This window comes from the organism of the source record quoted next, unplaced genomic scaffold, assembly GCF_019419815.1.
Source record: "Pyrus x bretschneideri cultivar Hongxiangsu unplaced genomic scaffold, Pyrus_bretschneideri_v1 Contig2, whole genome shotgun sequence".
NCBI lineage: Eukaryota > Viridiplantae > Streptophyta > Magnoliopsida > Rosales > Rosaceae > Pyrus > Pyrus x bretschneideri.
Window position 1 is genome coordinate 165781 of NW_025999501.1, and position 13729 is coordinate 179509.

Genomic DNA, 13729 nt, shown 5'->3' on the forward strand with positions numbered 1-13729 from the left:
CCTCTCTTGATCTTCAAATTTGTCCATCCACCTTGCTCCATACTTATGCTATCCATTCCAAGCCCAAAACTGCTCTAAAATGCTCCAAAATGCCATTTCTTGCCAACTTTGCCATTTGGACCTACAAACATACGAAAATAGCTTAAATCACTATAATAAATAGAAATTAACTATGTAAATGCAAGAAAACAAGCTAACTAAGTCACATAAATATGCTCATATCATATAGTTACTAATCTACACCTAACTTGAACAATTTTCAATTTAAGATTCATCAATTCAAAACCTAATTCGTATCTAGAACAAAATTACATGAACAATTTCCGATTCGGATTCATCAATTCAAAAGCCAATTTTCGATTACTAATCGATAATGCTCAACCAATAAAAAGTAAATTAATTGAAAAATAGAGCTCAGAAAGAAAGAGAGACAGACAGACAGACATATCGATTAAAAAGAGGAATGAGGGCGCAATGGTCTGGTTCATGATTCTAGGTTCGGGGCGAGGAGAGAGGGAGAGAGTAGTGGTGGTCTGCTCTCGCTAGAGTTGACGAGTGTAGGAGATAGTCTCTGCTATTCATGAGAACGGAGAGAAGAGAGGATGCAAGGTCTTAGCCAGGAGAGGGGGGAGAGTGTCTCGCAAAGACGGTTTAGCGACGTTTTTAGTCGAGGCGAATCCTTTCAATCCCACTAAAGCTAGTCCCGCAGCGGAACAAGTACGTGATTACACTTATAGTTAGTTTAGTCTAATCCAGTGAATGCTAGTGAGGGCAAACAAACACCTCCTGCCTTCCTAACCGGTTCACAAAGAAAATGATGAAGGAAAATACGATTTTTCAGATTTGGATGCTCTTTTGGTTAATATCATTGCTGTGCGGTTGCCATTATCTTTATGAATTATTCATTTAGTAAGTCAAGTCAATAATTGGCTACTCAGAGTTGTCTTTGTGTAATTTATTAACTGAGATTTCTGGACAACCATTTTCTCCCTTGCATAACAAAAATAAACCAAATTGTGCGTCTCTCATTCTTTATTGTTCAATTCCGAATCGTGTCTTGACAATACAAAATATATAAGGTTCGCCAGAATCTGAAGATTGCAGTGCTTCAACTTCGGATTATAGATTGTTGAATCCTAGGAGACGGACTCCTATTGAACTACAAGTACAAAAGTAGGGACGAATTTTATCTTTAGGACATTGCATTTATGCAATATTCAATCTCCAAATTTGTCAGTATTTCTTACTTTTTCTCTAGTTGTTTGTGTTAATCATGTACACAATTGATGTTTTGATTTTTCTTAGTTTCTCTCATTGCAATCTTGAATCTTGATTCAATGACTTCTTCGAGTTCATCACCTCTGAATCCAAAAATCATCACCCCTAATTCTTCTCCGATGAATCCTAATTTCACGTCGATGGTCTCTTCTCCCTCAATTTCTTCAATTACAATCCAAAGTATTAGTTGTATGGTTCCTACGAAGCTATAATTACCTCATCTGGAAGGCACCGTTTGCTTCGATCTTTCGTTGGTATTGATTGACCGAAATTGTTTATGGCAAGAAATCTATTCACCGTCGTTTCTCCTCAATGAATCAGGCAAAAGTACTGGAACTTCGAATCCTGCATTCGATGTCTGGTATGAAAAGGACTGGAATGGCTTAATTCCACACTTTCTAAAGATCTTATGCCATTCACCATCGAAGTTACCTCTTCTCGTGAACTCTAGATCAATCTTAAGCAAAGATTTGGAGGAATTTCTACTGCTCACATCCATCAATTGTGTTCTCGACTACATTCTATTCAAAAAGGCGATCTTCTTATTTATGAGTATATTCAGCAGATCAAGAATATCTCTAATGCACTTATGGCTGCTGGTGCGCCAATTTTTGAAAGTGACATAATTACTGTTACTCTCAATGGTCTTTCTAATGACTATGAATCTTTTATTGATTCGATAATGCTTCGTATATCATCTATTTCACTGGATGAGTTTCATGGATTGTTACTCAACAAAGAAATGTTCATGAATTGCAAGAAGAATGCCACTATTCCTTCTGCTTCTTAACCCTTTCAAGCTTTTTGCTACTCAATACCAGAGTCCTCAATCTCCTTTGTTGCCAACCCCATAACTGTTTGTAGCACAATCTTTAAATTACAATCCTTCTCCCAAACAGTACAACAATAATGGTAAAGGAAATATCGTGGAAATAATTACAGAGGCAATTACAATAGTTCTAGAAATTACAGAGGGAATTCTAACAATTACAATCACAATTATGGAGGTAGTAATCGCAACAACTTTAGTGACCGAGTTCCTTGCCAAATTTGTCACTCTCAAGATCATGAAGCAATTGATTACTTAGAAAGGATGAATCACCCTTTTGCTAACTAAATTCCTCCTGCCAAGCTGCATGCCATGTGTGCTCATACCAATTCCAAGCCATCCTCTCCTACTTGGATCATGGATTCTGGTGCCATATCTCATATTACTAATGACATATCATCCGTTCAGTATTCTGTGCCTTATAATGGACATGATAAGGTCTATATTAGTGATGGTCAAGGTATGCATATCCAGCACACTGGTACATCTATTATTCATACACCTATTGTGACAACTCGTCCCTACTTTTAAGATTTTATTAATTTTAAAAGAGTGATTGAACAAAAATGCCCTTGAGGCGAGATTGTTGACCTTTATTGACTGCCAATTCGTGATGTAAACGAGCTGTTATTTTACTATATTCTAGAAGTACTTGACGGTACGAATGTATGGGCATAAGTGGAATCGAATTTAGAGCTACGATGAAGTTTTTACGAAACTACAAAACTTAAGGGTGTTTTATGAAATTTGAATTTTGGGTATTTTTAAAATATTTTAATATTTTCTGTTAGGATATTTTAAATAATTTATTATTTATATTTGGTCTGTGAGACCCACAGATCTCAAAACTCCCCACTCTCTCTTTGCCACATTTTCTTTATTCTCCACCACAAACTAAGACTATCTTTCTCCTCTCCATTTCTTCCCGTCTATCTTTAGCACTCTCATCTCTCTCAGCTCTCTCCCTCTGCAAATTATGGCGCCAACCGACACGCTTTCGCTGCTCTGACGAGATCCACCGCCACCAGTGACCACCACCTCGTTGTGCAACTTTTTTTTCCTCCTCGTCTCAAACTAGGAACCCATTCTCTCTCTCAGTGCTCACTGTACGAAAAATGTCGACGGGGATCAGCTGATCCCCTCACTTCTCGACCTCGATAAGGACTCGCACTCCTCCATTTTCTTCTAATTTTTTATTTCTAGCTTCAATCTTGAGCTTACTCGCAAGTTTTGGGTAGCTTTTACACAGAACTTAACTCGGGATAAATACTCCACGGTTTTCCGGAGAAACCTGCATGGTTGCAGGACCTGTTTTATGGCTAACTCTGGCCATGACTCCTTGTACTATTGGTATATTTCAAACCCTTACTTCATGAGCTTCCTTTTTAACTTTTATTTCATCACAGATTGTTGAGTTTTGAGCTCTTTTCGAGCTCAGGAATTTGTTGCCTAATTTCCGACGATAGAACCCGCGACAGGCACTTGGTCGACCCTACTGGAGAAGAAGAAGGAAAAAAAAAGGCCTTAGGCCCAAAACCTTAAGCCCAAGCCTTTGGGCCTTTGTCCTAGGCCAGCCTATTTCTGAATTAGGCTCATGGAATACTTTGAGAATATTATTCTTGGAATTTTCCTTGGGTTGATTTTTTGGAATTTTCTCAGGAACCCTCCTCGACTAATTTCGATGCTCGAATCCGTTTTTGACATCCATTTAGTGAAATTCTAAAGTTTAACATAGTTGACCACTAGAGCGTCTCGGTTGACTTTTTAGGGTTGATCATCAACCTTCTTGTTGACTTTTTACAAAATTTGCCAGGGCTCTCCCTAGCATATTTCAACGCCCTGATTCCAAATTCGCACTCCATTCTCCCAAATTTAATTGTTTTAGTGGAGTTTTACTAATGGGTCCTAATATTATGCTTAGGTGCGATTATTATTGGCGACTTCGGCTATTCTAGTTCGAACGGGTTCGACTCGACGACATGATATATGAATGGGTCTTTTCTTTATATATATATTGGTTAGTTTTCATATATACAATTATTAATAAATTCTTTACGTGATTGCCATGATTAAATTAACATTATAAGAAATGTTATTGTTGGGAAATGATGAAATAATCCCACGGGATGCACATGTAAGCTTATTATTAAGGGGATGCTTTAATAATATTTGTGGTCTTGAATAGTATTATATTGACTAGAAGTGTCGAATTGCTGTGGCATGATTATATATAAGTTATTTGCTCATCATTGTTGCACCGGTGTTAGTACTTGCCCTAGCCAGGGCCAGTCTTTCACGTGTATGTGCACATTGCACCATATGCTCACTTTGGATCCACGATAGGTGCCAGTCCTGTCATAAAGGTTGCAATAGGCAACTCCAACTCGTATGTGCTGCGCATAGCACTAGTTTTCACGTGATTGTAGTACTAAAGCATATATCATTATCACACCCAGTCCTATTCATGTTAGAATACCTTTGCATGAACTCGTGTGTTAGCATCTGTTGATGAGCATTCGATGTGATATGTTTACTTAGGTGAAAATATGTGATTACATGCGTTATGTACTTATTCACGAAAGTTGTGATGTATGGCATCCTTGAAATATTGCTGGTTATGGTAAGCATTTTTATACTATATGTAGAATGTATATTTTGGAAACTATACTTATTTTACGGCGAGGGATTATAACGTTTTTAGAAGGTTTTATAAAGCTTTATTTTTAGGCCCACTCACCATTGTTTTTCGCGCCTCCAGGTTTTAGTGGCTGAGCTTTTGTTTGGACGAGGATTCTTGGCAAATTTTGGTATTGGAGATTACCTTCGTTGGTATAATTCTCATCCTACCTTACTGTACTTTACTTATACTCTGACATCACGTGTAAAATGGGTTTATTCTCGCTCATAAGCGCACTATTATATTTAGGCACTTTTAGGTTTAAACTTATTCACATTTTCCACATCACTACACTTTATGGCTTCGTCACACTTCGGGTGTCGGCCAGCACAGCTCGATTCGGAGTCTAGGTGGACATTCCAGGTTGGGGTGTGTCACCTACTGCAGATTTTTGTTTGAATAATGTACTCCATGTGCCTCATATGAAGTTTAATCTTTTTCCTGCATATCAATTTTTAAAGGATAATCACTGTAAACTTACTCTTGATTATGATGTCTCTAAAATCAAGGATCGTTCTTCGGGGAAGATGCTTTTTTTTTCCGGGGCCTGTTAGTCAAGGTTTCTATCCACTACATGACTTACCCTCATTATCTCATTCTCCCTTAGCTTTTGACAGTGCCAAAGCTTCTCTGCAACTCTGGCATAAGAGGCTTGGTCATCCATCCTTTATAATTCTCAGAAAGATATTAAATATAAATAAGCTTGTTTACAGTGGTAAACAATCTAGTTCTTTCTTTTGTAATGACTGTGCAATTGGAAAAAATCATAAGTTGTCGTTTACTTCTAGTTTTAGCTCAGTATCTCATAGCTTAGAACTTATCCATTATGATGTTTGGGGTCTAACACCAATCCCTTATGTAAGTGGCTGCAAATTCTATGTTTTGTTTGTTGATGAGTATACCAAATATAGTTGATTATTTCCTTTGAAAGCTAAATATGAAGTGTACAACATCTTTGTAAACTTCAAAAGCTATGTAAAGAATCTTGTTGGTAATAAAATCAAGATTTTGATATCAGATTCATGGGGTGAATTCACTAGTTCAGTTTTAAATTCTTTTCTTTTACAATATGACATTGTTTACCAATATAGCTGCCCTCACACTCCTGAACATAATAGATGTGTTGAACAAAAACATAGGCACTTAACTGAAATTGCAAGGACTTCGATCATTGCCTTTAACGTTCCTCATATTTTCTGGGTTGAAGCAATTTTTACAACTTTATATCTTATGAACAGACTTCTTATTTTTGGTTTACACAAGTCTCATTGAGAACTTTTATTCAATAGATCTCCAAATTACTCAAAGCTCAAGGTATTTGGGTGTCTATGCTTCCCATGGCTCAAACTACACTACTTCAAAATTGGATGGTAATAATTTGCAGTATGTTTCTGGGATTACAGTTTCCAGCAAAGGATGAAGATGGCTAGATCCTCACTTCAAGACTTTACATTTCTCAGCATGTTCTATTTAATGAGAATCATTATCCCTTTCATGATTTGAAGACCGTTTCAGCATCATCTTCAACCAATGTTCCAACATCCTTATCTCTGTTTACTTTGCCATTTTCAACTCCCAGTCTCTCTACTCAACCATCAATAGCACAATCAAGATCAATCTTTGGTTTATCTGCTTAATCATTAGCATTACAACCTAAGTCATTTGACACAGATCAGCCATGCAAGTGCTACTTCCAGCAGGGCAGCCTTTAATCATGTTCCCTCTAGTCCTGCAACACCTCATTCTCCACTCAAAAACACACATCCTATGGTTACACATTCTAAAGTTGGTATTTTCAAACCCAAGGCACTGTCAGCTACCAAACATCTCCTTGATGTTCTCAGTTTTGTTCCAACTACATATCTTCAGGCATCCAAGCATAAGCTTTAGCAAAAGGCTACGTTAGAGGAGTTTTAGGCACTTCAATCCACAGGGACTTGGACACTTATTACTTCATCTCCTTATTAAAATTCGGTAGGCTACAAGTAGGTTTTTAGGATTAAAAGAAACCTATATGGCTATATGGATAGGTACAAGGCTAGGTTAATAGCTAAATACTTCCATCAACAAGAAGGAATTGATTTTCAAGAGACATTTAATCTTGTTGCTAAGCTAGTTACCATCAGGGTTTTGTTAACTCTAATAGTTCAATTTGATTGGTTCTTGAATCAACTGGATATCAGCAATGCTTTCTTGCATGGTACTCTTAAAGAGGAAGTTTATATGCAGTAGCCACCTGATTTCATTGATCCTTCTAAAGCTTCTTATGTTTGCAAGCTAAATAAATCTTTATATGATTTAAAACAAGTCCTTCGGGCTTGGTATGACAAACTTTTTCAAACCTTGCTTTCTCTTGAGTTTTCTAATTCCCAATCTGATTGCTCTTTCTTTGTGAAGTTTGAACCATCTGCGGTAATAACGCTTGTCTATGTTGATGACATATTGGTTACTGGTCCCAATTCCACACTTTGCAAAGCTTTCATTAACAAACTTGGTCAACTTTTTCTTGTCAAGGACTTAGGTGCCTTGCACTATTTTTTGGGTCTCGAAGTCACTAGAACTGCAAAAGGCATTTTTCTCTCCCAGAATAAATATGTAATGGATATTCTTATTAAAACTCATATGGAAGGTAATAAGTCTTGTACTACTCCTATTGGCACTCGAAAACTGGATCATACTAGTTCTCTTTTACCAAATCCCCATGAATGTTGATCCATAGTTGGTGCATTGAGGTACTTGACTTGGACAAGACCTGCTATGTCTCTCACTGTTAATCAACTATGTCAATTTCTACATTGTTCAACGAATACACACTTTTAAGCTGTCGAGAGAGTGTTAAGATTTCTCAAAGGGTCAGTTGATAAAGGTTTATGGTTCAAGAAAAGCAGTCTCAAACTCACTGCATTTTCAGATGCAGGCTGGGCAGGCTGTGTATTTGACAGAATGAGTACTAGTGGCTATTGTGTTTATCTGGGTTGCAATCTTATTAGTTGGAGTGCAAAGAAGCAACACAATGTTGCTTGTTCTTCCACTAAAGCTGAATATCGATCTCTAGCATATACTTCTGCTGAATTAACTTGAATTTGCAAAATATTCAATGATATTGGCTTTCCCTTGTCTCAGGTACCAATTTTGTGGTGTGACTATGTTTCTTCTATTTCATTAGCTTCAAATCTAGTCTTTCATGCTCATACTAGGCATGTTGAGATCGATTATCACTATATTAGGGAACTTGTTCTTGCTCATCTTCTAAAAGTTCAGTTTGTTCCTAGTAAATTTCAAATTGCTCATATTCATAATAAAGCTCTGTCAAAGGCCATATTTCAGTTTCTTCAGTCTAAGATCTCTCTTGGTTCCCTTTTGTCTAGCTTAAGGAGGTGTAAAGACACATATCAACAATATAGCCCTATGTCAGCAACACAATCAACAATATCTTAGTTAGGCTATTCTAGTTAGTTATAGTTTGTTACAATAGCAATGAGATTAATTAGTCTTTACTAGTCACTAATCATTTATTGACAAGTGTATAAATATCTCAATGTAATCCTCTATTCATTCAATGAAAGATACTTTTCTAATATATGGATCATCAGGTTGAATTTTTCAAATGCTCCAACTTCTCTTCTTGGACGATTTCTGAATGTTGTTAAAAACAACAAAAAAGCTGCATGTTTTAGCTCAGCAAACACATATATCTCAAGCATCGGAGACCTTTGTAAGGTCATCAGTCAGATGAAATATTTCACTTATCTTCTCAGGTGTTTTCCTTTCAATTATTAGTGCAAGAGCACGACTAGTAAGATCTACCAAGGACTTTAATTGGAAGCTGTCAACATCTGAAGTTAACTCACAGAGAAACTTTGTGTCCATTCAAATGTATTTTTCATCAAAAGCCTTGCATGCCTACACAAACTAGTGATGCTGAGTCATATGACCATGAGAACTTTACACCAGCATCAACATAAATATTTAATTCAATGGGCATGTGAAGATTAATGTCCTTGGTAGCTCAAATTTATATAAATAAATAGAGGTGACATAAAAAAAAAAGAGAACATATATTCAGACAAAAGAAAGAGAGTGACATTCGAAAAACATGTAGAACCTTGTTCGAGCTGTTTGTTTATGTAAGTTTAGGTGTATTTGGATGATTTATGCTGCAATAATCTTGAACAAGGAATTGAATGGTGAAGTTGCAGAGAACAATGGAGAGGGAGAAAGGTTGAAGAAGATGGAGTTTTTACTGCACTTTCCTTAAATCTCACTGTGGATTACTAGCATCAAATGAGTGTGTGAAGGCTACAAGCATACAGCCGTTGAACCTCCACAAGTGTAGTGCATATGAGTCACTTAAGTGAGTGATCTATTATGACAGATGGCACTCATTAAGCCTATGAACTTGTTCTAATCTTGACCGTTCATTTACAAACTTAAAAACTGAAATACAAAAGGTTGTTACAAAAATCAAACAACCTTCTTTCTTCATGAACATGCTGCAAAGGTTTAGACATTAACACTTTTGTAATACACCAACTCAATTTCATTTGGTTGGATTACTTCTCTGATGAAATGGAACTTTATGTGAATGTGCCTTGTCTTTTGGTGAAAGACAAGGTTCTTAGCAATGGCAATTGCTGATGTATTGTCACACAGAAACATAGTAGGCTCAATTCGTTCTTCACCAAAGTTCTTTAATACAAATCTCAACCATTTAGCTTGTGATATAGCTTCTAGCAGCAGTAACATATTCTGCCTTTGCAGTTGAAAGTGCAATAGTATTTTTTTTTTTTATTAAAGCCTAAGAAAACACACCTGAACTAAGATTGAATGCATATCCAAAGGTACTCCTCATATCATCTTCACTACCCGCCCAATCACTATCATAGTAGCCAATAGCAGAGCTGATTTTCCTTTGGTATATTCAATCCCATGATTTAGACTTCCTTGAATGCACCTCAATACTCTTTTGGTTGTTCCATATGCTTTTGGTTGGATTATGCATAAATCTAAAAAGAAGACTTGCAACAAACACAATATCTGGCCTTGTAGCTTTCAAGTACAATAGACTTCCAACCAGTTTTTTGTTTCAGATTCATTTGCAAGTTTACTACCATCATTCTTTTATAATCTATCATTCACAGTAAGTGGTATTCCCTACTGATTTACAATCCTTCCAAATTTCTCCAGTAGTTTCAATATTTCTTTTGATGAATGAAAATGCAATTCTCAATTTGAGCAACCCCCATATCTAAGAAATGATGTAGGAATCCAAGGTTTGTCATCTCGTAGTGGTTTATCATATCATGTTTAAATTCCTTAAGCATTGATGGACAACTTTCATTGTAGATAATGTCATCAACATAGAGAGATACAATGATGATTCCATTTGTTTTGATATGTTGTGTAGCTTCATTGTGACTCTTTTGGAAGCCAACATTGATAAAATAAACATCTATATTAAGAATATATATGTATTGGAAAAATGAGAGATGTCAAAAAGGGTGACGAGAGAGGAGAAGAGATGAAAGGAAAAAAAAAAAAAAAAAAAAAAAAAAAAAACTAAACACGGAAACTGAAATATTTTTATCTTTATTGTTAGAAAGCCAAAATGACACACCCCGATCCGAAATGTCCACTAGGACTCCGAATCGAGCTGTGTTGGCGATACTCGGAGGGTGACGAAGTCATAAAGTATAGTGATGTGGAAAATGTGAATAAATTTAAACCTAAAAGTGCCTAAAGACAAGAGTGCGTTGTGAGCGGGGATGAACCCATTTCACACGCAATGTTAGAACATAACTAAAGTACAGTAGTGTGGGTAAGGATCATACCCTCAGAGGTAGCCACCTATACTGAGATTTTCCAAGAATCCTCGTCGATACAGGCTTATAGCAACTAAAACTTGGAAGGGCGCAAAAACAAGGGTGAGTGGGCCTGAAAATAAAGTTTTTAATAAAAACCTTTGGAAAATGTTATAACCCCTCGCCGTAAAACCCGTATAATTTCTCAGAAAATAATAATACATACGTATATAGAAATCATGCTCAAGAGTAGTGAAAACCGAGTATATGCCATGTCAAGTATATTAGCAATAAAATAAGTAAGCCAGGTGAAATAAATCAATGTAAAATGATATGCCAGCCGGAGTCACCTAACGTGACATGTACGGCTGAACATATAGCTTATTAACCAATTCCTGCACAAGAGTCGAAACCACTTAATGTGGTCTGTATTACAGGGCTGGGTGTAAATAAGTACGCTTAAGTGCTACGTTCACGTGAAGGCTGTGCGAATAATCGCAAGGTCACCCACGAGTTGGAACCACCTATTGTAGTATGTACGATAGGGCTGTGCACCAAACTTGGATCCAAGGTAAGTGTGCAGTGTAGGGGTGAACATCACGTGAAGGACTATGTCTTGGCCACGGGTGGGAGCACTAACACTAGGGTGCAGGATAATGAGCTCTACATGCCTCTACGTATAACCATAACCAATGCAACCACTAACATTATACAGTACTCACCTGAAACTTACATAGGCGTCCGCAGCGTCATGCAATAATATGCATATCTATACTAATGCATATACTAAAATGTAATGCAATTGACATGACATTTGAAAACGTAATTCCATTTAAAACCATTTCTGGGAAAATGAAAAACATATATACGTATATATAGAAAACCAAAAGCCCACTCACCTAGAGTCCGCGCTACAACTCCCTAGCACAAATATCAAGGTGTCACGAACGAGCGGCGCCTAGAACAATTATCAAATCATGACTTAGAATTTTTATCAATAGAACATATAATTTACATATCCTATTTAGGAAGATTCGTAGGTCAAATTCCCGATCCGTAAGTTTCTAATATCCTCAAATATTACGTATTATAACGTATCAAAATTTGATGACAATCCAACGGTCGGATCGTCAATTGCTATAATAATCAAGTGGTGGACCTTAATGGAACTAAGTTCAAACGACGGAAATTCATCAATCAAACTTCACCAATGGAATCAGGGTATTCAAATTTAGCTTAGGAAGGTCAGGGGACATCTCGGCCCATGCGCCGCAGTAGGTGGCGGTTGGTCGCCTCGACTTGCCGAAAAATTTAACTATTTCTAAAAATTCTCAAACTTCATAGAAATGAAGATCTCAGTGAATAGAGCAACTTTCATACCTGTGACTAAGGCCAATTCGACCGGGAAACACTTCAAATTCCCCTCGATCCGTCTGAAACCCTATAAAGGGTGATTCTTGATTCGTCTTCAAATTGACTCCGACGCTCCAACCAATGATTGGGCTTTGTTTCTGGGTTCATAGAGAGTCTATTAGTAGTGTTAATTGAATGGAAATGTTTTAGGTTTGGTGGATCTCGATTGAGGGTCCTCACGGCACCCATGGTTCCCGTCAGGATGTTTTCCCCAAAATACAACCAAATTCATTATAATTTTAGGTGGAAAAGGAAAAGGGAGGGTAGTGAAATGTTTTCCAGGTGATGGATGGTGACGATTTGACGGAAAAACCAACGGAAACTGCCGAAAAAATGAAGGAACCCGGTCTGGTCGCGAGTCAATGGGGAACCTAGCGGGTTCCTCTCATTTTCCTCCTTTCCTCTTTTCCCATTGGTTCTCCTCCTTTTCTCCCTTCCCCATTGGTCTGGTTCCTCCCTCCTTTCTCTCCTTTATCCTCCATCTCCATTGACCATCTTTCTTTCTTTTAATCTGGGCCACACACGTGGCTCCACTAGATTTTGCTCCAAAAATCTGGGGCATTCCAGAAAATAACTAAATTACTAAAATGCCCCCGACTTTAAACGTTAATATCTCCTTCGCTATAACTCCAAATCATGATCCGTTTACGCCCACACGTCTGTAGCAACGAGTACTACAGGAATGCACCAAGAAAATGAACCTTACGTGACACGACACAATAGTCAACACTTTGTCTCGAAGGGCATTTTCGTAAATTCATCTTTTAAAAATTATAATAATTATAATAATTGGGAATGGGTCGTTACACAAAACCTTACATTGGGTTTACAAAGGCTTCACAAAAAAGACAAAAAAAAAAAAAAAAAAAAAAGAAACCCTAAAACAAAAAACTTACAACTGAAGTAGATTGTTCCAAGGGTATTTGTATAAGTAAAACAAAAATGAAAAATAAATAAAAGAAATTCAAACGTGGAAAAAGGAGAAAACTCCACCACATTCCATGCAAACTAGTTTCTCTCATGCTGTTTAGCTTCCACAAATCCCATCTCAAGCATTTCACTCTTATTTGATTTTCAATCTCATCTAGATTCTAATGTGTGCAGTGTAATTACACCTACCTTGATCATGCAAAAAAGAGAGAGACTCCATGGAATTTGCTGAAAGTCAAATCTGAATTGGTGGGTTCTTCAATCACCATTATGAAGTTTACCTTTTCATTCTATTGGCACCACAATGCTCAAGTAATTCGATTGAGTGGTCATTTTCTTCTTTTGGTGCAGAATTATGAAGAAGGATTGGGTTTTAGAGAATAATAGTAGCCTTTGCAAAATTTTAGATCACCTTTTTGGTGATTTTATTAGACTAACTCCAATGGTTGGGTTAAAACTCAAAATTTAAGTATTAAATTCACCCAAACTTCTCCAATCATTGGGCTACAAAAAGGTTTTGTTAAACTTACTTTTGGGACAAATTTAACCCAGAAAATGAGCCAAGATTAGTGGTTGGGACCCAATTGCTAACTCTGCCGGCCACTTGCGTAAAGACCAACGACTATTTTTTTTTATCAAACCCACGTGGTTGGACTGTGAAAAGAAAATCTAACAACCCAAACTTAAATTCAAAATTCACCAAAAAACTCTATAAATACCTATTATTTGTTCAAACATCCATACAAAGTCCACTTTCGCCAAACAATTCTTCCTTTATTTTTTCTTTTTATCCGCCTATGC